Source organism: Chelonia mydas, chromosome 4, assembly GCF_015237465.2.
Source record: "Chelonia mydas isolate rCheMyd1 chromosome 4, rCheMyd1.pri.v2, whole genome shotgun sequence".
NCBI classification, from domain to species: domain Eukaryota; kingdom Metazoa; phylum Chordata; order Testudines; family Cheloniidae; genus Chelonia; species Chelonia mydas.
Genome location: NC_057852.1, coordinates 121961561 through 121988650, shown reverse-complemented (window position 1 = coordinate 121988650; position 27090 = coordinate 121961561). Strand labels below are relative to the sequence as shown.

At 43.3% G+C, this 27090-nt stretch overlaps 1 long non-coding RNA gene across 1 annotated transcript; it reads right to left on the bottom strand.

Annotated features, from left to right (window-relative positions):
• Positions 1–4019: 4019 nt before the first annotated feature.
• LOC119566143 lies at positions 4020–27036 on the bottom strand. Its single transcript, XR_005225239.2, has 4 exons — positions 26639–27036; positions 22770–22944; positions 17406–17691; positions 4020–4139 (listed from the first exon to the last, which is right to left on the bottom strand). It is a non-coding gene; the product is annotated as an uncharacterized LOC119566143 (long non-coding RNA).
• Positions 27037–27090: the final 54 nt, after the last annotated feature.

Here is a 27090-nt window from a genome sequence, read left to right as displayed (position 1 = left end):
GTTGGCAACAAGAAGAAAGCCAAGGAAAGTGTGGGCCCCTTACTGAATGAGGGAGGCAACCTAGTGACAGAGGATGTGGAAAAAGCTAATGTACTCAATGCTTTTTTTGCCTCTGTCTTCACTAACAAGGTCAGCTCCCAGACTGCTGCGCTGGGCATCACAAAATGGGGAAGAGATGGCCAGCCCTCTGTGGAGATAGAGGTGGTTAGGGACTATTTAGAAAAGCTGGACGTGCACAAGTCCATGGGGCCGGACGAGTTGCATCCGAGAGTGCTGAAGGAATTGGCGGCTGTGATTGCAGAGCCATTGGCCATTATCTTTGAAGACTCATGGCGAACGGGGGAAGTCCCAGATGACTGGAAAAAGGCTAATGTAGTGCCAATCTTTAAAAAAGGGAAGAAGGAGGATCCTGGGAACTACAGGCCAGTCAGCCTCACCTCAGTCCCTGGAAAAATCATGGAGCAGGTCCTCAAAGAATCAATCCTGAAGCACTTGCATGAGAGGAAAGTGATCAGGAACAGCCAGCATGGATTCACCAAGGGAAGGTCATGCCTGACTAATCTAATCGCCTTTTATGATGAGATTACTGGTTCTGTGGATGAAGGGAAAGCAGTGGATGTATTGTTTCTTGACTTTAGCAAAGCTTTTGACACCGTCTCCCACAGTATTCTTGTCAGCAAGTTAAGGAAGTATGGGCTGGATGAATGCACTATAAGGTGGGTAGAAAGTTGGCTAGATTGTCGGGCTCAACGGGTAGTGATCAATGGCTCCATGTCTAGTTGGCAGCCGGTGTCAAGTGGAGTGCCCCAGGGGTCGGTCCTGGGGCCGGTTTTGTTCAATATCTTCATAAATGATCTGGAGAATGGTGTGGATTGCACTCTCAGCAAATTTGCGGATGATACTAAACTGGGAGGAGTGGTAGATACGCTGGAGGGGAGGGATAGGATACAGAAGGACCTAGACAAATTGGAGGATTGGGCCAAAAGAAATCTGATGAGGTTCAATAAGGATAAGTGCAGGGTCCTGCACTTAGGACGGAAGAATCCAATGCACCGCTACAGACTAGGGACCGAATGGCTAGGCAGCAGTTCTGCGGAAAAGGACCTAGGGGTGACAGTGGACGACAAGCTGGATATGAGTCAGCAGTGTGCCCTTGTTGCCAAAAAGGCCAATGGCATTTTGGGATGTATAAGTAGGGGCATAGCGAGCAGATCGAGGGACGTGATCGTTCCCCTCTATTCGACACTGGTGAGGCCTCATCTGGAGTACTGTGTCCAGTTTTGGGCCCCACACTACAAGAAGGATGTGGATAAATTGGAGAGAGTCCAGCGAAGGGCAACAAAAATTATTAGGGGTCTAGAACACATGACTTATGAGGAGAGGCTGAGGGAGCTGGGATTGTTTAGTCTACAGAAGAGAAGAATGAGGGGGGATTTGATAGCTGCTTTCAACTACCTGAAAGGGGGTTCCAAAGAGGATGGCTCTAGACTGTTCTCAATGGTAGCAGATGACAGAACAAGGAGTAATGGTCTCAAGTTGCAGTGGGGGAGGTTTAGATTGGATATTAGGAAAAACTTTTTCACTAAGAGGGTGGTGAAACACTGGAATGCGTTACCTAGGGAGGTGGTAGAATCTCCATCCTTAGAGGTTTTTAAGGTCAGGCTTGACAAAGCCCTGGCTGGGATGATTTAACTGGGACTTGGTCCTGCTTCGAGCAGGGGGTTGGACTAGATGACCTTCTGAGGTCCCTTCCAACCCTGATATTCTATGATTCTAATAAGTCACCAAAGTGGCTGCATTGTGCAGTGAGAGATTATTAAATACTGTACAAGTTACAAAAACTACAGTAGCTACAACAGATGAGTTAAGGATAGACTTTCCACATTGACTGTGAATTGCCTTGGTTGTCCAGGCTTATGTCAGTCCCTTGGTGTTACTTTAACCTATTTTTTGTATCTATATTAAAGGAAAAAAACCTAGTGGCTATGTGGCTGTAATCTGCTAACATGACATCAGTGGTTTTATCGACGGAATGATTTTGGTCAGTAACATTTCCTCATTTCTATCCAGAAAATGTGAGAAATCATCTTCTGTTTTTGACAGTCCAGCCAAAGGAGGTCAACACGTGATTATTCTTATAGAATTAATGAATAAAATTAATTCTAATTTAAATTAATTCTAAATATTATTGATAGTCGGATGTCAATGCTAGGGAGCATATTTGATTTAATAATCCACCCTGGAGGCATTTTCAGGTCTGGACCTGATCCCGTAAAGTTCTGAGGACTTCCTGAAAAGTTCTAAGCATCCTCAACCCCCTACTGATGTTGACATTACTTCTGCGGCTCTGAGCACTACATAAACACAAGGGAATAGAATTGTGGTGTTAAAGTGCATCTTGAGGATATTGACACCTGAAATTATTTGCTCAAGGATAACAGGAGAGGCAGTTTAGATTTGTGGTTAGACCACAGATCCCCAGTCTGCCTCTGATGCACTGGGTGAATTTCACCAAGTCACTATGGCTTAGATTTTTAATGATATTTAGATGTTGCTGTGCTCAGCTTTGTATTGCCTAACAGATTTAGGAGTCCAAGTCTCATTTTCAGAAGGGATTTAGGCACTTGGAAGCTAAAATCCTATTGACAGTTGATGGATTTAGATACCTAGGTGCCTAAATCATTTTCAGAAATGAGATTTAGGCTCCTAAATCAGTTAAGTGTTGCAATGCTGAGCGTAGCAGCACTTAAATATCTATGAGAATCTGGGCCAAAACCTCTGTGCCTCAGTTTTCTCATCTTTAGTGGTTAGAGAAATGGGTAAATTTCATTAAATACTTGGAGACCCTTGGATGAATATCATGATACAAAAGCTAAAGTTTTATATTACAGTTTCCTAGGTCACTTAAGACAAAATTAACTTCTTTGCAGCGGGCGAGCGCTATTTAAGTCCCATTCAAGACCTACTTTGAAGGTGTACATGATGCATGGGCCTTGTGCTGACCCTCTGCATGGAGTGAATTTCACCCTAATACTCTTGTTGAATTTCTGTGCTCCGAGTGAACCACAGAGAGGCCTGCAAATCTCTGGATCAAGTCGTCATTAAACTGAACATAAAACAGTGAGGCTTTTTCCGGGGGGGTTTCCTACTGCAGAAAAGTTTGTGACTTGAAAGGTTTAAATATTTGTTGCACTATGAATGGCTAAGTGCTTGACTACTTGAAGTGCTACAGATGCACTGCTGTAGTTCTTCAGTGTAGACACTATCTACAAGTGGGGTTCTCCTGTTGGTGGAGTTAATCCACCTCCCCCAAGAGGCGGTAGCTAGGCTGATGGAAGAATACTTCTGTCAGCCTAATACTATCTACATTTGGAATTAGGTTGTCTTAACTGTGGCTCTCAGGGGTGTGGATTTTTCACAGCCCCTGAGAGACATAGTGAAGCCAACTTAATTTTCTAGTATAGACCAGGCTTTAGTGCTGTAGTGAGGAACAGCAAAGCTCTCCTCTTAGTTTTTGTCACAAATGAGTCTAATAATAAAAAAAAACAATATTTACTGTGACTGGGATCCCAGGGAGCCATGCTGAGGTTACTCAGTTAGGGTGAACTGCAAAGAATGGGGTAGACAACCACCAAAGTTGGTGGATAGTCCAATACTTAGATTCACCAAGCCAGCACAAAACAGCTTCTATAATACCTTACGGGTTGCCCAGAAGCCAACAACACAGTTTTCTTAAAGCAACCCAGCCTTAAGCCTCCACCCAGACACCCAAGTCAAATGTGATGAGGATTACTGAAAATCTTATTCATCATATAAAAAAAGTTCTATCAATCCCAAAAGATCGGACACATTACCTCCCAGATTAATGAATATTTCAGATCTTACCCAAATACACGCTTACAGCCAATTCTTATTAACTAAACTAAAATTTATTTTTAAAAAAAGAGAGACTATTGGTTAAAAGATCAATATTCATACAGACATGAGTACAGTTCTGAGATCAGATTCATAGTAGAGATGGTGAACTTTGTAGTTGCAAAGAGTTCTTTCAGAATTAGTCCATAGGTTATAGTCCAATGTCCATATTCAGGGTGATCCAGGTGGGACTGGAGATCTCAGCCTTACGACTTAGGCGTCCCCTGCATGAAACATCAAGCAGATCTGAGATAAAAAGGATCAGGACCCAAGGGGTTTTTATGCAGTTCCAAGCCTTCTCTTGACAGCTCAGAGTCCCTAGGCGAACAACAGGCAATCATGGAGACTTTGAAGTAGACCTATTTCCTAAGCACCACTGGTAATTAACTATAGACATTAACATAATAAGGCAATTGCCTGTTTTCCACCATTTGCAGGTGATTTGCTATACATTTCAAAGAGGGATGAATACAGTAATATCACTGTGTTTATAGTTCATTTAAATGTTAAGATTTCCTTTTGATCTCTGAATTAACAGAATACAGCATCGACAGGAACTGTTTAATTACTTTGTTAACCTCTAACAATATATATGTAAACACACAAAAACACAAACATTATCTACCAAAATGTCCCCAAAGGTTGAATCTGGGTCAATTAGCCTGCAAGCTGCTTAACCCTTTCTGGCCATGCGTCACATTACTGGGCTAGGGCTACTTGCAAAACTTTTCCAAGTTGGCTTAGTTGAGACACGTACTGAACACCACCATTCGGGAAAGTATTTCCTTTAGGATGGCCTTTTACTGTCATTAAGGAGCGTAACACTGAGCTTTCTGTTTAATGTCGTTAAGTCTTTGTAATGCACTGCACATGATGAAATCAGGGAATTTCAGAAAATCCTAGAAAGGAAGTGAATATATTGTCTTCCTGCATGGCATGTCCAGAGGGCAAAAGTACCCTGGCAACATGGGGGGGAATTCAGGTTCAAGTCACCGTGGGAAAGCACTTTCTAGAGAACTGGGTTACGTAGTACCTGGATTTTCAAGAGTAAAAGTTTTTTGGCTGTGAAATTCTACAGAATAAGTTCCAACGTACACGTACTTTTTGGGTGTGTTTTGGTGAAGGTTAAATATGAAACATATGCCATGTTATATAGAGTGGTTAACCAAAGGGAATTTCACTTCGGCTCAGAGATGGGAAACCACAGTCAGTCTCTCTCTTCCTGCAGGTTAACCAGTGGGCATTCGAAAAAAAAACCTCCGGGGTTCTAAAAATGTAAGCCCAGAGTTCCTTTATTCCATTCATGGGTTTTGTAAAAGATCTGTCACTGTGGGTGGCGTGGGCTGGCTCAAAAATACCAAGAATATTTTTAACTAACCTTTATCTTTTGCTAGAAACATCAGGATGTGTAATTGTCAGGCTGATTTCAAGAGCATCTACTATGGATGGCTTTAAGGTAAAGGACTTTTGACCCAAGGTATCTGCCCCAAATGCATTTCTCCCCAATGTACATACATTGTGGGGTATAATATACCTTCCCTAAATATGCTTCCATTTTTAAAACAGGGCCAGGCTAGAGTTGTCAGCTGCCTGACCCAATGTTACTGAATGGAATTAATCCAACAATCAAGAAATCTCCTGCAGGACAGGCAGGCTGAAGGTGAACTGCAAAGGGAAAAAAATGGATTTGTGACCTGTTTTGCTTGTTTATAATGTATGGAAGGCCTTGGGAGGATTTTAAAGGAAGAGGAGAGCCGTTGGTTTGTTGGCTTTTTACCTTAGAAATGTCAGGCCAAGACTCCCTGGATTTTGGGGTAATCCTTTTGGAGAGAGACTGGTGAGGAGTAAGTGGATTGGGAATTCTCTCTGCCCTTAATGTAAAGGTCAGGGTTTTGATTCCTTAACAAATAAAGCATTTTTTCCTAATAGTTATGTGAAATAGGTATCCTATATCCACAAAAACACACAAACGGAGATTGTTTCAATCTGAATAAACATAACATCCCCTCTCAGTTAATGGGATTTCACTTCTTTGGTAAAAAGAAAAGGAGTCCTTGTGTCACCTTAGAGACTAACAAATTTATTTGAGCATAAGCTTTCGTGAGCTACAGCTCACTTCATCGGATGCATTCAGTGGAAAATACAGTGGGGAGATTTATATACACACAGAACATGAAACAATGGGTGTTACCATACACACTGTAACAAGAGAGTGATCACTTAAGGTGAGCTATTACCAGCAGGAGAGCCGGGGGGGAAAAACCCTTTTGTAGTGATAATCAAGGTGGGTCATTTCCAGCAGTTGACAAGAACGTCTGAGGAACAGTGGGGGGTCGAGGGGGGGAATAAACATGGGGAAATAGTTTTACTTTGTGTAATGACCCTCCACTCCCAGTCTCTATTCAAGCCTAAGTTAATTGTATCCAGTTCGCAAATTAATTCCAATTCAGCAGTCTCTCGCTGAAGTCTGTTTTTGAAGTTTTTTTGTTGAATTGCAACTTTCAGGTCTGTAATCGAGTGACCAGAGAGATTGAAGTGTTCTCCGACTGATTTTTGAATGTTATAATTCTTGACGTCTGATTTGTGTCCGTTTATTCTTTTACGTAGAGACTGTCCAGTCTCACCAATGTACATGGCAGAGGGACATTGCTGGCACATGATGGCATATGTCACACTGGTAGATGTGCAGGTGAATGAGCCTCTGATAGTGTGACTGATGTGATTAGGCCCTATGATGGTGTACCCTGAACAGATATGTGGACACAGTTGGCAACAGGCTTTGTTGCAAGGATAGGTTCCTGGGTTAGTGGTTCTGGTGTGTGGTTGCTGGTGAGTATTTGCTTCAGGTTGGGAGGCTGTTTGTAAGCAAGGACTGGCCTGTCTCCCAAGATCTGTGAGAGTGATGGGTCGTCCTTCAGGATAGGTTGTAGATCCTTGATGGTGCGTTGGAGAGGTTTTAGTTGGGGGCTGAAGGTGATGGCTCGTGGCGTTCTGTTATTTTCTTTGTTGGGCCTGTCCTGTAGTAGGTATAACAGATGTTTGGTATCACAGATGTCACAAACCTACCTGTAGTCACCCACAAAGACCAGAATTTCTAATGTATGAAAACAAGCAGAAAAAGAAATTGATTTCAGGCTTTATTTATACAGCTTGAAGAAGCAAAAGATGGTGTCAACCCATTTTTTGTTCTGGGTAAACTACTTTTAAATGGCTAGGGCCATAATATTTTCTGAATGACCCATAAAAAATGCTCCTTCCAAAAATGCCAATTCAAGTCTTTGTGGAAGAAAACACTCTGGCAATGAGTAGCTGAAAGGGCGTGGATTAATTTTTACAGGTGTTGGCATGTTATTTAAGAAAGATAGATGGTTTTTAGGGTTATTAGATGCAATATGAGAAGTAATTGGTCCTTTCCCCCTATGACTTAATTATTTAAAAAGAGGAAAGGAAAATAAAGTTTAAAAGTCTCCACTGGAAATATTGAGTTCTTTTTTAAAACTAAAGGGAAACTCCAAAGTAATCGTACACGAGATTCTGGCCACTAGAGTCCACCTAATTACAAAAACCAAATCACTAAAATAAATAAATAAGCTGTCTTAAATCTAAGAGGAGGAACTAACAAGCAAACAGGAAGCTGAAATTTTGACCGTTTAATGCTGTGCAGGACTTAAAGAATCAAAGTTTTTCATAATACTCCCAAAATGCAGGTCAAGAGGTAGACTGGAATATTGGGTGAAATGCTGGCCCTGTTGAATTTTATGGGAGTTTTGCCATTGCCTTTTAGTGGGGCCCAGGTTTCACCTACAGTAATTCTTTTCTTTTTTCCCCCTCCCAAGAAAACAGAACACAGATGACTGTATAGAATGTGTTTACATTAGCAGTTTCAGTGATATGCATTGATGTATTTATATCGTGGCCCCAATCCTGCAACATTTTTGCATGTGCCTAATTTAAGCATGAAGTCTATTGGGCTAACATGCAGAAGTGTTTGGAAGACAGGCATATAAATGTGTATATAAATAAAATTAAACATTCAGAAAAGCCTGGGGAATCAAAATTGAGGGAATTACTATGTTTGGAATTTGTAAATCAACTTTTAAACTAACCAGTCATTTAAAATTTTACAACAGCTTTGAAACTCACTGATTTCCAGTGTTTTCTATTGGGAAACCTAATCAATCCACTCTTCGCTCTCATCATCAAATGAGGTCTCTTCTGCGAACAATTAGCCCCTGAGATCCAGCAGGCTGACGTCACTGTATGAAAATGCTGAACCAAAACCAGGCATGTCTAAAGACTGGTGTCAAAGCTTTGTCTGAGTAAGGGCTACATAATTTGATTTCATTTATTAAAGACTTCTGTCTGCCATACTTGCACTGCCACAGTGGGTCTATTTGTGGAGTAATGGGTTATTCAAGACCTGCAATGGTGTTAGAACCAGCACTAAGTAGTTCTAATCTTACATCAGACAAGTAATTGTTTCTACTGTTTCAATCACTTCTGTTCCACTCTGTTCTTTCCTTTTGTGGTGTCTTTTATTTTGTCCACTTTTTCCTTTGTGATCTTATTCTTTGTTTTTGTCAGGTTTTTTTACACTTACTGTCCCTTGCCATTTTTTACTTTTCTCTTCTTTCTCTGCCTCCCTTTCCCCTCTTTGCTCCCCGCTGCCCCTTTTCATTCCTATGCAGGCCCCTTCCTCTGCCTCTCTGATGTGTCTGTCTTCATATTTCCCCTTCATTCACCCACTGTACACAAACCACAGATCTGAAGCTGCCTTTGTAGCAACTCTAACTGAATTCTAGGTAATCTGTGAGCTTTGAAGCTGACCTGGGCTTCATTGCTGCTGAACAGACAGCATTGCATAATGAGTGCAAAGGAACTGGTATGTTCTGCCACATACTGACCTATTTTTACTAACCAAGTGGGTGTCAGAATAGCATGACTGCACAACTAAACTATGTGGCAGTATTCTGCAGTTTGCATTCACCACCCAGTCTGTCCCACTCTGACATAAGTGTGCTGACAGCATGAGTGCCCCCTTATACTATTCATGTTTTATTTAGTTTCCAGCCCCTAGTGAGTTTCAAAGTAATGACCCCAACCAATATACTGTGGTGTTTAAGAGCTGCTTTGGAGCTCAACTCCCACACTAACAAGGCCTCCAAAATCTAGAAGTGGCGCTTGGGGACTGGACCACAGGGTAAAGAACCCAAATGCTCTGGACTTTAAAAGCTGGCCTGGTGATGTTACTTTTCCCTGCTGTTCCAGGTTGGCTAGAGCTGTATAAATAGGGCCCTACCGAATTCATGGCCATGAAAAACGCATCACGGACCATGAAATCTGGTATTTTGTGTGGTTTTACCCTATACTATACCAATTTTACGGGGAAGGAGACTGGAGTTTCTCAATTTGGGGGTCCTGAGCCAAAAGGGACTTGCAGGGGGGTCCCAAGGTTATTTTAGAGGATTGTGGTATTGCCATCCTTACTTCTGCGCTGCAGAGGTACACTTAAATCTAACCCAGGGGAGAGGATTTCCAGCCTTCTGGAGACAATCACTTTGTTCTCCTTTGCCGCTGAACTTTGCCGCTGAACTGAGAAACCAATGAAAGCTTGAGGCGGCTCTGTCCCCGTTAAGTGTTTTGTAGATGTTGCAAAGCCAGTGAAATCTCGTTTTTATGTCTTTTTTTCTTTCATGTAATTAAGAATTTTAACTTGGCTTGCTCATGGAAGAAAACGGATGTGGAAAAATAGAGGACTTGGGCAAGTCACTTACTTTCTGCCTCTGTTTTCCACAGGGAGAGACTACTTTCCTCTTACCCATGTGATGGATTAATAACTCATTTGTGAAGGGCTTTGAAAGTTAAAAATGCTTAAAAGGTAAGTAGAAGTGTTGTGTCCTCTAAAATGTATCATCCGGGCCCCACACATCATTTAGGTGTGAGCTGCTTTATCCCCACTGCTCTTAAATGTCCGCCTATTGACTACAGACAAGTTGGAACTTTTGGATCCAGAATATAGTAAACTTCCTGATTCACAGTTTTGGCACCTTTTTCTTGTCTTTCTTTCATGAATTAGTAGAGAACCCATGATGACAAACTAAATTTCTAAAACAAGACCCCTGCAAATTTTATTCTAAATTTCATGCAATTTGAGCAAATAAGGAAGTTAAATTGCTAGAGGCCCTGAATAGTGAGATGCTGTAAATCACTGATTTCACTGTACTGTGTTCTTGGAATGAAGGAACATCCAAAGCATGCAGATGTTTCACTAGTTAATGACGTAGCTCTCCTACCTGTACTTGATAAAACAAAACATGTACTATATCATTTCCAAATACCAGGGTTGAAGAGTACGCAAAAAGGAAAGAATCATAAGCCTTTAAGGGAATTCCTGGTAGACCAGGACATTATATACCTGTCTGGAGTTAAATCATGCTTTAAATATTGTAGATCCAGTTGAGAAAGGTAAGTACTACAAAAAGCAAATATTTCTCTCAGATATTCGCTCAGATTTTTTTACTAACCACTGGGCTATTGGGTGAAAAAAGGGACACCATTGCCCTCTCCATTGTGTGAATGGTGTTTTCAAATTTATTTTGCAAAACAGTTAAAAATGCCTGAAATCAGAACAAAAAAATTCATTTGACCCAAAACGATCTCTGTGTGTGTGTGTAATATAAATAATGGGTGGTGTGTGGGTGTGTTTGAGAAAACAAAAAAATAATTTTGGATCAATTTGAAACTAACAATTTTTTTTTTTTTGTTCAGCCAGCGAAAATTGATTTGGCTGATTCTGGGCAGAAAATTGCCATCCTTTGGAGCTGGCTGGCACAGTGAGTAAATGTACTAGTTTTCTTTTCCAACACTGCTACTTGCTGTATAAATCCTGGCTTAGGTTGCAAGTGAAAATTCATTCATTGATCTCATTTTAGTTCTCAGTGAACATGTGTCAACATCACAAACCATTGGGTCCCATGAGAATTTAATTCTGAGAGAAGAACGCCCTCCCATCACTTCCTGACCACTGAAAATCACTAAAGTCAGCAGGTTTTCATAAACATATTCCTCCTCAAGTAAAGCATTTACTTCTGAGAACATGCCAAATAGGTGCAGTTTAGATGAACAGCTAAAACTGACTCATGGTATTTTAGCAGCAGTGCTATCTGCCTCCCCTCACCACAATCAATGCCTCTTTAGTGCTTATCAAACACTGAACTGTGCATAGTGACAGGTTTCAGAGTGGTAGCCGTGTTAGTCTGTATCAGCAAAAACGACGAGGAGTCCTTGTAAAGTGCCACAAGGACTCCGCGTTGAACTATGCATAGTATTTTAGCAGGAGCCCTACATATGCACACTTTATGGGGACCACAGTCACCACACCTGTGGTGTTGGTGATAATTATAAAGGGACTTAATTTAACGGTTCTGGTGCCAAGAAGAATGTTGACAGATTGGAGAGGGTTCAGAGAAGAGCTATGAGAATGCTAAAAGAATTAGAAAACATGTCTTATTTTGATAGGCTCAAGGAGCTCAATCTGTTTAGCTTAACAAAGAGAAGGGCCTTGTGTTAAAAGGTCACAGTGGTCCCTTCTGGCCTTATAGTCTAAGAACTGGGACTCAGGATTTGGCATTTTTGTAAAAAATTCATGACATTATAGTAAACCTGCCATGCAGCAATTATTTCCACTCTTTTTTCTTCTCTCATTTCCCCACAGTTTAGTGGGGTGGTCTTTTTGGTCAGTTCTCTTTTGTAGTTTTGCCATCTCATTTTGTACTATGCACTATTGTTTGAAGAGCATGAATCACACTGAACCACACACAACCAGTGGGCGATAGAGAAAATCCCTTTAGTTTATAGTCAATGGTGCTATGTCTCTCCCACAATCCCCCCATTCAAAATGTTTGTGAGAGTCCATTACTCACAAAAACGAAGGGCTAAGAGCACTGACTAAGACCAGGCAGACGTTCTGGAAGCTTTACCCACATAGCTCTGCTACCATGTCACAATCGTGACCTGCAAAATCTGCACTTCACTAGTCTGGGATGCAAACACCTAGAAATTCCACAGCGCAGCGGTTCCCACACATAAACATATTTACAGTTTTTAATATTTTTTTATTCAGGCACTAAGGAAAAAAAGAAACCCCAAATCCTCCCACCCCCACTCAGCTTCCCCACTCCTCCTTGCTTTTGCTCTGCCAGCCCTGTTTCCTCCTGCAGCTGGCCCTTCTCTCCCTGTGGCTGGTTTACAATCACTCCCAGGCAGCTGGCTGTCCACTGGCTGGCTCCAGCAACTTCCTTCATGGGTTCTGTCCAGATCCTGCTCCCCACACCGCTGCCTGCTGCCCAGGGGGAGTGGGAAGCACTTCCAGGGCATGTGATGGGTGGGGACAGGTTGCTGACAGTCTGCTCACTGGCTCTAGCCACTTCTTCCATGTTCCTCTTGCTACCCCACTCCAGCTGCCCAGGGGAAGTCCTGTTCTGTTCATTCACTCTGAAGCATGGGATCCTGGGCTAGATGACCCATTGTTCTGACCTGTATGACCATTCTTATGAGAGCGAGGGGAGGGGAGAAGAGCACCTCTAGGAAATGTGCGACCTACCTAGAACCTTCCTGCGACCCAGTGGTGGGTTGGGCTCCACCATTTAGTTGACACTAAATTGGGAGGAGAGGTAGATACGCTGGAGGGTAGGGATAGGATACAGAGGGACCTAGACAAATTAGAGGGTTGGGCCAAAAGAAATCTGACTAGGTTCAACAAGGACAAGTGCAGAGTCCTGCACTTAGGACGGAAGAATCCCATGCACCGCTACAGACTAAGGACCAAATGGCTAGGCAGCAGTTCTGCAGAAAAGAACCTAGGGGTTACAGTGGACGACAAGCTGGATATGAGTCAACAGTGTGCCCTTGTTGCCAAGAAAGCTAATAGCATTTTGGGCTGTATAAGTAGGGGCATTGCCAGCAGATCGAGGGACGTGATCGTTCCCCTCTATTCGACATTGGTGAGGCCTCATCTGGAGTACTGTGTCCAGTTTTGGGTCCCACACTACAAGGATGTGAAAAAATTGGAAAGCGTCCAGCGGAGGGCAACAAAAATGATTAGGGGACTGGAACATATGACTTATGAGGAGAGGCTGATGGAACTGGGATTGTTTAGTCTGTGGAAGAGAAGAATGAGGGGGGATTTGATAGCTGCTTTCAACTACCTGAAAGGGGGTTCCAAAGAGGATGGCTCTAGACTGTTCTCAGTGGTAGCAGATGACAGAATGAGGAGTAATTGTCTCAAGTTGCAGTCGGGGAGGTTTAGGTTGGATATTAGGAAAAAATTTTCACTAGGAGGGTGGTGAAGCACTGGAATGCGTTACCTAGGGAGGTGGTGGAATCTCCTTCCTTTGAGGTTTTTAAGATCAGGCTTGACAAAGCACTGGCTGGGATAATTTAGCTGGGGATTGGTCCTGCTTTGAGTAGGGGGTTGGACTAGATGACCTCTTGAGGTCCCTTCCAACCCTGATATTCTATGATTAGGGAAATACTGTCATAGGGCTCTGTTCAACCTGTGGAATTGTTTTGAAACCACAATCAACAGACTAAAATATAAGATGGGATAGGCTTGGAAGCCTGTGAAGTCTAGCCCAGCTATCTAACTAGTAGCAGTATCCCCTAATAACCATTCAGAAATTCTGATAGTACAGTTCTACCACCACTTCCCAGAATCCCTACCCAAGCTGATTCAGTTCTTTTTGGAATTGCAGAAATAACTTATCTTGTGTGCCTTATGTGTCCATGCTGATGTATCTCGTGTGTTAGCTAGGGATCTCATGACCTCTGTGACAACTAATGCACAATCTCAGGTGGTTTCCTACTCCACTCATACAGATGCATATACTCTGATTTTATATGTATGTGATGGGAATGGACACAAATTCATAAATACAGAATTTCCTAATAAGACCCTTTCTATTTCCCCTTTATATCTAACTTTATTATAGAGAGGTGGTAGAATGTCCATGCCACCATGTTGCAACCAACTTCCATTTTACAGCCTTATTTTAGCCTCCTTATAACTTTAATTTTGAAAATGGATTTGATTTGAAAATTGTTACATTTACTCTGAAGGCAATTTAATTTGAAGAAAACTCATCTGTCTATGCTTATTTATGAGTTACAGGTCACTACAAACTTTCCATGATCTGAAATTTTGACCTTTTTTGTCTAACTTTTCATTTTCATCAAGTACAAAAAATCTTATGAAAATATAACCTTATCTCTTATTCAAAATATGTTTTGAGATTACTTTAAAATATTGAGACAAAAATCAAATATTCACAATGATCTACATAAAACAGGCTGTCTATAATTCCCCAGGTTCTCTTTGTTTTCCTTTTAAAATATAGGTACTATGTTTGCCCTTCTCTAGTCCTCTGGGACCACACCCATCCTTCAGGAGTTCTCAAAGATCATTCTAATGGTTCCAAGATTATTTCAGCTAGTTCCTTAGGATGAATTTAATCAGGACCTGCCAACTTGAATCCATCTAAATTATCTAAATATTCTTTAACCTGTTCTTTCCCTATTTTGGCTTGTGTTCCTTTCCCCTTGTTCTTAATTGTGTTGAGAATATGGTCACCATTAACCTTTTTTGTGAAGACTGGAGCAAAATTGGCATTATGTAGCCTTCTTCATGTCATCAGTTATTAGCTCTCCTTCCCCACTAAACAGAGAACCTACACTTTATCTTTCTCATGCTCCTAATGTATTTAATTAACCTCTTCTTATTGCCTCATGTCCCTTGCTCAGTATAACTAATTTTATGCCTTAGCCTTTTAGATTTTGTTCCTACTTGCTTGTGCTTATTCTCTTTATCTCCTCCTCAACAATTCATTTATTTTCCATTTTTTTTATGGGGTTCCTTTTTGATTTTCAGTCAGTAAAGAGCTCACGATGGAGCCATATTGGACTCTTCTTATCCTTCCTATCTTTCCTTCACATTGGAACAGTTTGCAGTTGCGTGTTTAATATTGTCTCCTTGAGAAACTGCCAGCTCTCCTCAATTCCTTTATCCCCTTAGATTTTCTTCCCATTGGACTTTGCCTTCCAGTTCTTTGAGTTTGTTAAAGTCTGCCTTTTTTGAAGTCTATTGTCCTTATTCGGCTGCTTTCACTCCTTCCTTTCCTCGAAATCTATCACTTCATGATTGCTTTCCACCTTCAGATTCACAATCAATTCTTCCTTGTTGGTCAGAATCAAGTCTAAAATGGCTGTCTCCTTGGTCACTTCCTCCTCTTTCTGCAGCAAAAAGTTGTCCCTGATACACTCCAAGAACTTCCAAGAAATTTTGTGTTTTGCTGTATTACTTTTCCCACAGATGTCTGGGTAGTTAAAGTCCCCCATTACCACCAGGTTTTGTGTTTTGGATGTTTCTGTTTGTTCTAGAAATGCCTCGTCCACCTCCTCTTCCTGATTTGGTGGTCTGTGGTAGACCCCTAACATGTCATCCCATTTTATCTTACTCGGAGACTTTAAGCTGATCTGCTTCTCATCTCCTTCTAGATCTTAGAACAAGACAATATATTCTTCTTGTATAATGCAACACCTCCCTTGTTTTCCTTGCCTGTCCTTCCTGAACACGCTATACCTCTTTATGTACATGAATTTTGTAAGTGATGTGAAAGTCTTTACACGTGGGCATTGTAAGAGGTGTGATTTGTCGCTTAGCAACCTTAACTGGTTTTTGCAATGATTTTCTTGGTTTCAGAATACTTTCTGTTTCTACTGCTGCTCTTATTTTTTATTTATTTATTTATTTATTTTTTAGTGACATGTTATGGAATGGAGAAAACAAGGCTCAAAGAGATCAAGTGGCTTACCCTAATGTCATCCTGCACATCAGTGTCACACTTAAGAATACAGCCTAGACAAATGTTAATCCTCAGTCCTGCAGTCCTTAATCAGAACCTCCATTGTTTTCCACTGGAGCTTTCTCTGAGTAAAAACTGGCTCCATGCCTATTTCATTTTTCTGAGTGGTTAAATTCCCATCAACAGGCCACAGTATTGCATCCAGTATTTTCCTTTGTTTTCATTGTGTGTTTAAAGAGCTTTTGTATTGTTTACATTCACTTTCTAAATTATCCTTCATGGTCATGGTTTCAGATCAGTAATTTAGGACCTTTGTTTTGCTTTATGATCCTCTTTATCTATTTTACACTTCGGACCTCTTATTTAGTTATCTTGGTTATCTTAGAAATAGTTTATCTTAGAAATCCAAAGTTACAAGCATGCACAGAAGTATACAGCTTTAGATTTCCTAAATCAACCCTGTCTGGCTGTTAATCAGCTAGCTTGCTTTACAAGGATTCTGTTTTATTTTATTTTTCTTACTTTACAAGTTGACAAGGGTTTTCACCTTGCCTCCATTGGCATTTGAACCACTGACATAGCTTCACAAGTTGCAGACTTCTAGTGACTTGCATTGATGCAACTTACTCTGGCTTCAGCTTGGAGTACATTGTCCCAGGGTGCCTACATAAGGGATTTGTTCTGGTGCAGCTTCATGTCTCAGTGTAGAAGGCCTTACTTTTAGCAAAGTTTAGCCTTAATACAGGAGCAATCTCCCAGAGGAAAAGTCTTATGACCTATGATATATGCCCCAAGGAATAGCACTAACTCTCTTTGACAAAGCTTCAGTCTCTATTCTTTTGGGAATCAACATGCCCATTAATTAGGGACGGTACAAACTCCTGCAGAATGACCTGCAACCAGTGAAACACTAAGAACTCTAATGATAATGGGAAGAGGAAAATATACATTCTGAAATATAGCCTTTCACGTTAAATGACACTTCATAGCTCTTCCCTGTTAAGATTAGAATCTTAATTTCATTCAACTGCTGAGTTAGCAATCTCTTGTTCTTTGTGAATTGCTTAATTGTTGAATTTTTATTTTTTATGAAGATGCATGTATGGAAATACATGGTTGTAAGAAATATAGAAGTTTGATGTACAGTAATATACTTTGAGTCAAGGCATGTATCTAGGAATCAAGTATTTGAATGATGCAGGGTATATTATAGAATTGATAGCTGCCCTATAGCAAGGGTTGCTTTAAACGCCTATTTTCAAAGACTTATGTCTATTTAAAAGAAAGAGCTCTGGGCAGACTAGTCACACAAGAATATTTTGTAATTTTTAAAGTATGCAAAAAAAATACCACTTCTGGATAGAGCTCTAGATCGTGGGTCTTCAGCTTCTCTGAAAATCACACCTTAGATGCCTCAAGATGGGCACACAAAACTAGTGGCCATTTTGAAAATGTGGGTGCATATGACTTATCCAGGGCCATGCCAGAAGCCAGTAGTAGAACTTGGGTATAGAAGCCAGATTTGCCAATTTCCAGACTTGTGCTAATCATGCTACCTCAAATGGAGAGGTGCCCAGCAAAACAGCCGAGGAAACTAAACAGACACACTCCAAAATCTTTAGAAGTACCTACCAGAACATTCCACTCAATTATACCAAGTTCAGCAGGCTGACAAGTGCAGTTTCTTCTTCGAGTGCTGTCCCTGTGGGTGCTCCACTATAGGTGTTGGTGCGTCCCGGCACCATTGATTGGAGATTTTCGGTAGCAGTGCCTGGTCGGGACACAGGCGCTCAGTTGGTATCTCCCATCTTGTTGGAATCTTCCTGAGCGCCTGTGTCCCGCACCCCCCTCAGTTCCTTCTCAACCGTTCCCGGCTGAAGACGGGACTCGGGGCAGTGCTACTTCTCTTCCCTGGTCTCTGTAGGAAAAAAGTAGCAAAGAATATAGAAATAGTTATTAGTTGCATCCCAGTTGTTTCCCTTCCTTTAGTGTGATTACATAGTTAGTTAGTTACCTAGTTAAAAAAAAAAAAAACCAAAAAAAAAAAAAACCAAACCTTTTCGCTTCAGGCTTGTCTCCCGCTGAGACACTCTCCCCTGCCATTTCAAGTTCGCAATGCCAGGGGCTTCAGGATTCAACAACTGTGTTTCCTGTCAGGACTCCATGCCACGGTCGGATGGGCACCCACATTGTGTGAAGTGCCTCGGGGAAACCCACATTCCCGCAAAGTGCCTCCACTGTACGAGCCTCAAGTCAAGGGCTCGGCGTGACAGGGACCTGCAGCTTAAAATGCTTCTGATGGAAAAATCCCTGCAGCCGCTTTCAGAGACGGGGAAAGTTAAACCCGCTCCTACGTGCTCCCCAGCCAGATCCGAGCCAGTGGGGAGCGTTGCTTCACCCCCTTTCGAGCAGAGGCAAGAAGCACAGCAGTCTCATAGGAGGGACTCTGACAAGGAAAAGGGTCTCCCGCGAGATCCTTACCCTCTGTGCCGACCGTGCCACGGGCAGGCGCCTCAGCTCTTTCTAAAGCCTCAGCCGCAGCGACCGCAGAGGCAGGAACCCGACCTCCCGTACTGGGAAGGTCTCCGCGGCGCCGAGCGCCTCAGGGCTGAAAATAGCCACGGTGCCGGCTGTGCACTCTGCCCCGGTGCCGACAAGGACGTCCACACCAACCCCCTCTGCGCTAAAAATAGCCGCGGAGCCGGGAAGTACGTCGGCACTGAGCCTGCCTCCTGCCCCGGCACCCCCTGCAGGGCACCTCCAACAGTCCCGCAGCACCGCTGACACTTTCACTTTCACTTCTTCCTCCTAATGCGCTAGAGCAGTGGTTCTCAAACAAGGGCCGCCGCTTGTTCAGGGAAAGCCCCTGGCGGGCCGGGCTGGTTTGTTTACCTGCCCCGTCTGCAGGTTCGGCCGATCGTGGCTCCCACTGGCTGCAGTTTGCCGCTCCAGGCCAATGGGGGCTGCGGGAAGGGCGGCCAGCACATCCCTCAGCCCGCGCCGCTTCCCGTAGCCCCCATTGGCCTGGAGCGGTGAACCGCAGCCAGTGGGAGCCACAATCGGCCGAACCTGTGGCCGCGGCAGGTAAACAAACCGGCCCGGCCCGCCAGGGGCTTTCCCTGAACAAGCGACAGCAGCCCTACTTTGAGAACCACTGCGCTAGAGCACAGTCTAGGCTCAGCGCAGCCCAGGGAGGAGGAGCAACAGTTCCTCACTCAGTGTGACCTCTCAGTGCCACCTGATCCTAACTCTCCACTCCTGGATACGCAGGGCTCACTCTTCGAACAGCCGCTCTCACCACCTGAACTGGCCACCTTCACTGACAGCGAACCCGATATACAGCAGCAGGCGGAGTTCTCCCCACCTGCCTCTCCTTCTCCACCGGAACCTCTTCCACCTCAGGCTACAGTCCACAGCCACCTGCCTCAGTTTCCCTACTTCACCCCCCTGTGGACAGCACCTGGGTTCTCCTACCCTATGCCTGTGCCAAGGGTACCACTCATCCTCAGACCTCTTCCACGAAACCACTACCTGCTTCTGTGCCTCGATCTCCAGCTCCATCCACTTCTAGAGTACCTGAACCCCCTCCGGAGAACATGAGCTACGAACCATATCCAGACTCACCGAACCCTAATTCTCCATCTGCTCCAAACGGAGCCCTCTTTCCCCTCCATCCCCTCCTCCACAGAACGTGGACAACTGTAAACGTTTTCAAGAGGAAAGGAGTAAGTTTGGCACCTTAGAGACTAACAAATTTATTTGAGCATAAGCTTTCGTGAGCTACAGCTCACTTCATTGGATGCATTCAGTGGAAAATACAGTGGGGAGATTTATATACACAGAGAACTGGATACAATTAACTTAGGCTTGAATAAAGACTGGGAGTAGATGGGTCATTACACAAAGTAAAACTATTTCCCCATGTTTATTCCCCCCCCCCCAACCCCCACTGTTCCTCAGACGTTCTTGTCAACTGCTGGAAATGGCCCACCTCGATTATCGTTACAAAAGGTTTTCCCCCCTTCCCCCTCCCCCGCTCTCCTGCTGGTATTAGCTCACCTTAAGTGATCACTCTTGTTACAGTGTGTATGGTAACACCCATTGTTTCATGTTCTCTATGTATATAAATCTCCCCACTGTGTTTTCCGCTGAATGCATCCGATGAAGTGAGCTGTAGCTCATGAAAGCTTATGCTCAAATAAATTTGTTAGTCTCTAAGGTGCCACAAGTACTCCTTTTCTTTTTGTGAATACAGACTAACACGGCTGCTATTCTGAAACCTGTCATTTTCAAGAGGGTGGCACTCAGTCAAGACATCTCCCTCGAAGAGGTTCAGGAGACACCACCCACTCTCCTCAGAATCCTTCAACCCTCTGCACCCTCAAAGATCGCACTCCCTATAAATGAAGCACTCCTGCAACCAGCTGACACTCTCTGGCAAACTCCAGCTTCTTTATTACCTACCTGCAGAAAGGCCGAACGTAAATACTATGTTCCTGCTAAGGATGCTGACTTCCTATTTTCTCACCCACAACCGAACTCTCTTGTCATGGATGCAGTCGCACAAAGGACAAAACAGCCACAATATTGTCCCACCCCGCAAGACAAGGACCTTAAATGCCTTGATGTCTTGGGTCGCAAGGTTTACACGTCCTCCACTCTACAATTCAGGATTGCAAACTACTCTGCACTCCTCGCCAGCTATGACTTTGATAACTACAATAAACTTTTTGAATTTGCTTCCTACATTCCAGAGGATAGGAGAGCGGACTTTAAATCAATTCTGAGCGAAGGGCCAATTGATTTCCAGAATGGCCCTACAAGCCTCTTTAGACATGGCGGACACAGCAGCCCTTACTACTGCAACTGCTGTAGTTATGTGCAGATCTTCATGGCTTTCTGCATCTGGCCTCCCTAAAGATCTGCAGACCTAAGTGGAGGACCTCCCCTTTGATAAAGACAAACTGTTTTCCAAAAAAAAATGAACTACTTCACACCAGGAAAGATTCTAGAGCGACACTGTGCACCCTGGGTATTCACCCACCTTTTCCCAGGAGACAACAATACCAACCCTACCAAAGACTGCGCACACAACAATATTATCGGCCTCAACCCAAACCATATGACATAAATAGGAATCGCGCTAGACCCCCTAAGCGCAGACAAAATCAAGCTCAAGCAACCACCTCCCACCCATCCGGGAATAAACAACAATTTTGAAATGTTGGTCAAGGGTCTGCGCAACCACACCTTGATTCTCCAGCCTACTTGCCCATTTGGCCACCACCTCCCGAGTTTCCAACATGCCTGGCAGCGTATTACACAGGATCGCTGGGTCCTCGAAGTAGTTCAGTCCGGTTACTCTATCCCGTTCATATCCTATCCTCCTACCCTTCACCATCCCTCTTCAGGGACCCCTCTCACGAGCACCTACTTCACGTAGAGGTGGCTCACCTTCTCCAGCTAGGCGCAGTGGAACCTGTGCCGACTCAACATCGAGGGAAAGGGTTCTACTCCCATTACTTCCTGACCCAGAAAAAGACCGGGGGATGGAGGCCTATACTAGATCTACGCCAACTGAACAAATTCGTGAGGATACAAAAATTCAAGATGGTCACACTGGGTACAATAATTCCTGCACTGGATCAAGGGGACTGGTTCACAGCCCTCAACCTACAGGACGCTTATTTTCATAATCAATTCATCCAGCTCACAGACGCTTCCTACGATTCACAATCGGTCATGGCATTTTTAATACAGAGTTCTTCCTTTCAGCCTCTCCACAGCACCGAGAGTCTTTTCCAAAACTCTAGCCATGGTCGTGGCTCACCTCTACAAACATGGGATCACGCTTTTCCCCTACCTGGACAATTGCCTCATCAAGGGCAACTCCTATGGCGAGACACTTCAAGCTACCCGTTTCACCATCTCCCTCTTTCACAGCCTAGGCCTCCAAATAAACGTCCAAAAATCCACCCTGACACCTACACAACAGATCGAGTTCATCAGAGCTCATCTCGACTCAATCCGGAGCAGAGCCTTGCTCCCATATCACAGATTCCTCGCTATCACGCAGCTCATACGCAAGCTCTCTATTCGTCCCAGGACACAGGCAAGAATCTGTCTACAACTCCTTGGTCACATGGCAGCCACCACCTTCGTGGTCCAGTATGCCAGGCTACATGATGTCTTCAGGGCTGGCTCAATTCCAATTTCAAACCCAACAGACACACCTTAGGGACGCTGCAGATTCCTCCTCCCAATGTTCTAGCTTCCCTACACTGGTGGACAAGACCAGAAAACCTCTGCACGGGGGTTTCCTTCCAGCAATGATCCCCAACGCTCATGCTCACCATGGGCACTTCCCTACTCGGTTGGGGAGCGCATCTAGGGGGGCACAAGGCAGGTGGTCCGCATCAGAGATGCACCTACTCATAACTCATAGAGCTCAGAGCAGTGAGGCGAGCATGTCTTCATTTTCTTCCCCTCATAAAGAACAAATCTATTCGGGTCTTAACAGACAACATAGCATGTATGTACTACATCAACAGACAAGGGGGAGGCCGATCACATTCCCTTTGCATGGAAGCCATCTGACTATGGAATTGGTGCATACAACATCAAATTCAAATCATCGCTTCCGACCTACCAGGCTGCCAAAACACTACTGCCGACGCACTCAGCAGACACTTCTCAACAGAACACAAATGGGAACTGCATCCCGTAGTACTTCAACAGCTCTTCTTCCTCTGGGGTACCCCATCAATAGACCTCTTTGCCACAACCCAGAATCGAAAATGTCGGCTATTTTGCTCCAGAGCGGGACACAGGACCGCATCCCTAGGAGATGCGTTCCTCATTCCGTGGAACAACTCTCTCCTCTATGCCTTCCCACCAATCCATCTGCTACACAGGGTTCTTCGGAAGATCGTAGACAACAAGGCCTGGGTCATCCTTATGGCCCTGGCTTGGCCGAGACAGACGTGGTATCCTTACCTACTTCTCATGTCTCCCATCATCCATGGGCTTTCCCCAACAGTCCAGATCTCCTTTTCCAGGACAACGGATGGGTTCTTTGCCCCCAGCTCCAAAAGGTCCACCTGACAGCCTGGTTCCTTCATGGTTCCAAACCCATGAACAAGCCTGTTCCGAGCAAGTCCGATACTTCCTCCTGCACAGTAGAAAAGACTCCACTCATCAAACTTACCTGCAGAAGTGGAAGCAATTCGCCCTCTGGTGCTCGCATAATCACTTAATGCCCAATACGGTGACCCTCCCTAACATTCTAGACTACCTCCTGAAACTAAAACAGGACAGACTTTCGCTCAGCTCCATCAAAGTACACCTGGCAGCGCTTACCACCTTCCACAACCTGTTAAAAGGTTATTAACTCTTTACCCACCCCACCATAAAATGATTTCTGATGGGCCTGAAAATCTCTACCCTGAAATTTACCCAACGGCAGCTACATGGAATCTTCACCTCGTTCTTCGTGCTCTCATGAAACCTCCATTCAAGCCCTTGGCTACCTCCTCTCTTCTCCATATGTAGCTTTTTTAGTTGCAATAACATCAGCAAGGAGAGTAGGTGAAATAAGCACCCTGATGACCCATCCTCCCTACACAATCTTCTCCAAAGACAGTCACTCTGAGACCACATCCTAAATTTCTCCCTAAGGTGGTATCCACCTTCCATCTTAACCAACTGATATACTTGCCTACTTTTTATCCCAAACCTCACAAGACTCCACACGAGGCATCCCTGCATACTCTCGATGTCAGGCGAGCAATCACCTTTTACTTAGACAGGACTAAGCCATTTCATAAATCTCCCACGACTCCGTCTCCATCACCGAAAGATGGAAAGGTACGGCTATCTCTAAACAATGTCTGTCCAAGTGGATCTGACTGCATCAGATCCTCTTGCCGTATTCAAAATATTCAACTGCCCAAAGGCATTAGAAGTCATTCCACTCGAGCTATGTCAACATCCGTTGCCTTCCTACATAACGTACCCATTTCTGACATCTATAAAGCGGCTACAGGGTCATCTGAACACACGTTTGCCAAATACTATGCTATCACGCAAGATACCATGGCAGACACCATAGTAGGCCATACAGTACTGTCTACAGTACTCACTGCGGCATCTCCAAAGTCCCACCAACCATAGTGGGTACTGCTACACATTCACTTAGAGTGGAGCACCCAAAGGGACAGCACTCGAAGAAGGGGAAGTTACTCACCTTGCAGTAACTGAAGTTCTTCGAGATGTGTCCCCCTGTGGGTGCTCCGCTCCCCACCCTCCTCCCCTCTACTTTGGAGTACTAGTATAATCGCTCCATGGTAGAGAAGGAACTGAGGGGGGTGCGGGACGCAGGCGCTCAGGAAGCTTCCAACAAGACGGGAGATACCAACTGAGTGCCTGCGTCCTGACCAGGCACGGCTACCGAAAATCTCTGATCAACAGCGCCGGGACGCACCGACACCTAGAGTGGAGCACCCACAGGGACGCACATCTCGAACTTCATTTACTGTAAGGTGAGTAACTTCCCCTTCTCAGCACCCCTTAGCAATGAGTGACTACTCAGGATGAAGTGCTCTCTCTTGTCTGAGATTAAAAATATATGCGTAAATGTATAAAGAGAAACCCAAAGGGCATGTGACAACTGTCAGACGCTATCAAGATTCTTCAACTTGATAGGATGCTAAGAGATGAAGCTTCTAGGAGCCCTTTGTATTGTTGAATATTCAAATATTAGGGCTGTCAATCACAGTTAACTCATGCAATTAACTCAAAAAAATTAATCGTGATAAAAAAAATGAATCTCAGTTAATCATACTTATAACAATAGACTACCAATTGAAATGTGTCAAATATTTGTGGATGTTTTACTACATTTTCAATATTGATTTCAATTACAACACAGAATACAAAGTGCACAGTGCTCACTTTATATTATTTTTTATTACAAATATATGCACTGTCAAAATGATAAACAAAAGAAATAGTATTTTTCAGTTCACCTCATACAAGTACTGAAGTACAATCTCTTTATTGTGAAAGTGTAACTTATAAATGCAGACTTTTTTGATTACATAGCTGCACTCAAAAACAAAACAATGTAAAACTTTAGCACCTACAAGTCCACTCAGTCTCACTTCTTATTCTGCAAATTGCTAAGACAAACAAGTTTGTTTACATTGACGGGAGATATTGCTGCCTGCTTCTTATTTACAATGTCATCTAAAAGTGAGAACAGGTATTTGCATGGCACTGTTGTAGCCAGCGTTGGAAGGTATTTACATGCCAGATATGCTAAACATTCGTATGCCCCTTCATGCTTCGGCCACCATTCCAAAGGACATGCTTCCATGCTGATGATGATCATTAAACAAATAATGCGTCAATTAAATTTGTGACTGTACTCCTTGGGGGAGAACTGTATGTCTCCTGCTCTGTTTTATCCACTTTCTGCCATATATTTCATGTTATAGCAGTCTCGGATGATGACTCAGCACATGTTGTTCATTTTAAGAACACTTTCACAGCAGGTTTGACAAAAACGCAAAGAAGGTAATGATGTGAGATTTCTAAAAATAGCTACAACGTTCAATCCAAGGTTTAAGAATCTGAAGTGCAGTCCGAAATCTGAGAGGGACAAGGTGTGGAGCATGCTTTTAGAAGTCTTAAAAGAGCAACACTCTGATGTGGAAACAACAGAACCCAAACCACCAAAAAAGAAAATCAACCTTCTGCTGGTGGCATTTGACTCAGATGATTAAAATGAACATGTCGGTTGGCACTGCTTTGGATTGTTATCGAGCAGAACCCATCATCAATATGGATGCATGTCCTCTGGAATGGTGTTTGAAACATGGAGGGACACATGAATCTTTAGTGCATCTGGCATGTAAATATCTTCTGACGCCAGCTAAAACCGTGCCATGCAAAGGCCTGTTCTCACTTTCGGGAGACAGTGTAAACAAGAAGTGGGCAGCATTATCTCCTGCAAATTGTAACCAACCTTGTTTGTCTGAGGGATTGACTGACCAGGAAGTAGGACTGAGTGGACTCGTAGGCTCTAAAGTTTTACATTGTTTTACTTTTGAATAGACGTTTTTTCGTACATAATTCTACATTTGTAAATTCAACTTTCATGATGGAGAGATTGCACTACAGTACTTGTATGAGGTGAATTGAAAATACAACTTTTTTGTTTTTTACAGTGCAAATATTTGTAATCAAAAATAAATATAAAGTGGGCACTGTACACTTTGTATTCTGTGTTGTAATTGAAATTAATATATTTGAAAATGTAGTAAACATCCACAAATATTTCAAATAAATGGTATTCTATTGTTTTACAGCGCGATTAATCGCGCAATTAATTTTTTTAATCCTGCGATTAATCATGATTCATTTTTTTTAATCACTTGACAGTCCTAGCAAATATCAAAAAATAGCTGGTAATGAGAACCCAGCTGGAAAGAGAGGCATTTGCTGAGCTGGGTAGCAGGAGACGTTCTGAAAGGGATTCTCTATCATCACTGTGATCAAGTCATATGATATTTACCATGTCACATTTTTCAAAGCACTCTGCCAACTTTATTTATCTCTGTGAGGCAGGAAACTATTTTGACAAATGGTAGAAACTGAAGCACAGAGAGAGAGTGATTTGTTCATAGCCATGCAGTGTATGTATGTCAGAGGTAACCTAGGATTACAATTAATGAATAGCCCAGCCCTAATGTAAGTCCACAAGGTCATATTAACGTCTCAGTTTAGCTAATTATGACAAAAACCATTACATAATTGCACTAAATGGCCTAGTGGTAGGTAGAGGGTTAAGAGAAGTCACTTACTGATAACGTGGTAAACAGAAGTGCAGACGCACCCACATGCTTCTGCCAGTGCAAGTAGTCTCAACACTTAACATATGAATCCATGGAGTTGGAGGCTGTGGAGTGCAGAAGAGCATGCGCACCTACTTTAAAAGCCAAGCCGAAGCCCAAACCACCTGCTCGGTAGACAGTCGTATAACAACTTAGAATCCCAAACAGGAAATCCTCAAAAAATCCAGAAAAAGCGAAAAAGGAGCTTAACCCCCTCCCCCCACTTATTTACAAACATCATGGTCCCTTTGTCCAGATGCTGTGAGAACCACATGCATTGCTCTACAGCTATGCTTCTTCCCCAGCAGGGAAGCCATGTTTTTTTGCTTCTCTTTACTGGATGTTACTAGCTACCTGCACTGCTAGCTATTTTTACCCCTAAAGCCCCTTCTTCCCCCCAGCCCCTTTTCTGCAAGCTTCCC